The following is a 3,656-nucleotide window of genomic DNA, read 5'->3' on the forward strand; positions in this document are numbered from 1 at the left end:
AATAAAGTTTTTGTTGGTTCGATTTAGTAAGAAATAATGAAGTTATTATCACTTTTGTACACTTAAGCATAACATATCACTCATAGTCTAATAAGCAATTGAAAAGATTGAACTAGTGCTTAGACTAGTATTTACGATGCAAATGTTTTCTTAGACTAAAAACTTGGGCTCTATGGTTGCTTCTAACAGAGTAGTGGTACAAATCTAGCTATCATTTTACTTTAAAAATGACACTTTTCTAAGCCTTTTATGGTTATCTACCTCTAACATTTGTATAGGACATTAGCAGTAAAGCTAAAGTATTTACAAGTAAGGAACTACTAAGGGAAAAAAAACTTAAGCAAGTTATTGATGGATCAATTGGAAAAAGCCCAAAGCAAAATGAAATTTCATGCTGATAGGAATAGATTTGAAAGAGAATTTAAGGTTGGGAATGAGGCGTATTTAAAGCTTCAACCATATAGGTAGACTTTTCTAACAGTTAAAAAGAACTTGAAGTTTTAATCCAAATACTATAGTCTTTATCTTGTAATTGCCAAATTTGGTAAAGTGGCTTATAAATTTCAACTTTTAGCAACTTCAAAGATACATCTAGTGTTCCATGTGAGCCTCTTGAATAAGAAAATTGGAACTAAAGTTACATCAAAAATAGCTTTTCCTAAAGCAAGTGAAGATGGGCAACCATTAGCATATCTTGTCGGAGTCTTTGACAAAAGGATTGTTAAAAAAAATAACAAGGTCATGACTCAATTGTTAGTAGAATGGTCTAATTTTAGGCTCAAGAATGTTACTTGAGAGGATTACTCAGTCCTTAAGTCCTAATTTCCATCATTTGATCCTTAAGGACAAATATCTTTCCAAAAGGAATGTGATGAAACTACAGAGTGATCATAGTGATAGGATGGAGTCGAGACTATATTGTGAAGTTGAGCTAACTAAAGGTGCAGAAATGAAAAAGAAAGCTAAGTTAGCTATGGGCATTGAAATAAAGTAAGAAGTTAAGCCTAAAAGAATGTTGGCAAAATCGAGATAGTTGCTAACTATGGGGAGTAAAAATGAAAATGATGGTGTAATGGTTTATTCCATTGGTAGTACATAAATAATTGGTTGTAATAATAGAATGGTGATTGGATTTGTTAATTACCATATGCTTAAATTATATTGGTCATATTTTTATTATTAGAATTATGGTGTCAGTAGAATGTACTGGATATAACTACCATGTACATGCAAATTTGAGGTATAAATGAAAAATATAAATACTTTCTTTGCTCTTAGCTTTATTTTTTTACTTTTGATCTCTTTATTCTTCTTTTTTCCTTCCCATCACTTTCATTCTACTCATTGCATAACACTTAAGCCTAAAAATTGAAGGAAATCCTATGCTTAAACTAGAAAATTAAAGGAAAAGAGACTGGGTTTTTTAGGGTTAATGGGTTTTAATTTTTAGCAAAGGAAAATATATGGTTTTAATTAATTTTCTTTTTAAAAATGGTAATATAGATTTTAGCATCCTACTTGGAATATTGATTATATTAGTTGGCAAGTAAAATAGTCATTTGACATAGCTAACAATGCATGTCTTACACTTCCTAGATTTTATTCATTGGAGTATTACATTATTAGATCTTAAACACGTTAGATATTGATTTGTTAAAATTAAAAAAATCAAATCCTAAATTTAGCAAATTTGAAAACAAAATTGAGCATTTAGTCGATAGCCTCTAGTCCTTATCTTTTGAGCAACCTAGTAGACTACTTGTTTATTTTCCTATAAATGAAACAAAAACTAACTTCTTGGAATTAGTATGCCATGCCAAGAACAACTTCCTTAATAGCTTTGGTTGCCCATCTTATTTCATGAAGTTTAGGTTTCTTAAGTCTAGTGATAATTTTGAAATTATCTAATTCAACCAAAATTCAACTCCATCCTTTTCTCTTAATAAATTCACAAGGAAGTTCAATAGCCAAAGCTTCGGCAATTTCCATTGTTGACTTCATCAATCAAATGATTATTTTAATCTCAACAAATAACTGCAATTCTTGCTTGTTCAAAAACTTTGGTTGAAAAAAGCATTTAATCCTTCTCAGGTGACCATTTTGGTGGTTGGCCACCATATTAAATCTTAATTTTCAAATTCAAATGCATTGTAGCACCTTAGAATCTTCATTTCAAAATCTAATAAATTATAAATGAGACTACCATAATTGCATCTTTTTTTATCAGATATAATTAATATGATTGTATCTTTAATCATTTATCACTTCCTTAAACAATAAGATGTAGCTCCCAATAATGAACACCAACTCACATAAAACATGGAATTTTCTAGTCAAATGATAAGTTCATATTTATGAGTATCTACAAGCACTTATTGGATAGTTAAAATATTATTTTAAAAACTTACATTTTTTTTATTAAACTAAAAAACAATACATTAATTATAAATTTTTTTCTTTAAATGTCATTTTAACCAATGTCATTAGTTGTATCTTAACATTTCTCTTGTATTTATATCACTTTAACAACTCTCTATTTATATTAGAACACATTCCAAACTTGATATGATGCTATTACTTTGATGACTACACTATTTCACCTAACTTGATGTCTTAAAAATATTTTGCATATGTAGCCTTAATGTCTTATTGGTTTATAAACTAGTAGTTTTTGATAGTGCATGGTCTAGAGTCAATTTGATTGGTCAAAAATATATTGTTTTTTATGCACTATTATCACTTAATAATAAGCATGAGAATAAATAGTTATTTAAGTACTAATTAGACGAAGTCTAAAGGATGAATATATTTTGTAAGAAAATTATAAATGATTATAATTATATTATCTTATATGTCAGAGTATCACTCCTAAGCCTAGTTCTTAGTCAATGTGACGTTAAGATTGAACATCAATGTTACTACAAAGACTAGCACATGTTAAGTTTCTTATTTTATAAAGTAAGTAATTGATCTCGTAAGTTAAAATATAAGGATATCTGAGACTAATATGTGAATACACCCACTATAAGAATTTTGTTTAGTATTTCACTTAAGTGTTTATGGAATTGTTCTCAGACTTATAATGTAAGGTTACCTTATATATGAATTGTCATGTTTTGATTTAAACTTTATTAGTCCCAATAGGAGATGCTTAAAATGGGTGATTTTGGATATGACAGAAAGTTTGTAAAGGTAAATGAGTAATGTATAGAAGATTGATCACTCTAAGTGATATCAAGGAGACATATCTCATTTATTTTTAACTTAGGCTAACTTGATAAAATTTATATTCTTAAGGTTAACCATGAGTTGCAAGAACTAACATTAAAGGCTATCATGAGTAAGCTTTCCACCAAGGTTACATTCTTTTCAAAATGTTTGGTGAAAGGATTGGATTATATTGATAGACTAAACACTAAAAGATTATGTTGGAATTATCTTGATTTTCAATATTTTGGTAATTAAAATGTATTGTTAGATACCGTTCATGATCTATGAATGTAAATTAATTATCCTAATTTATTTTGGATTATAATTTATAATTATTATCAACATGTTGAAAGCCTAATGGATCACACACATAAATTTCATTATTGAAATTAAAAAAGAAATTTCAATTAAATATGACTTAATTAATTGAAGCAAAAATCTAGATA

Source organism: Durio zibethinus, chromosome 22, assembly GCF_047325235.1.
Source record: "Durio zibethinus cultivar Kanyao isolate XHJ-2024 chromosome 22, ASM4732523v1, whole genome shotgun sequence".
NCBI lineage: Eukaryota > Viridiplantae > Streptophyta > Magnoliopsida > Malvales > Malvaceae > Durio > Durio zibethinus.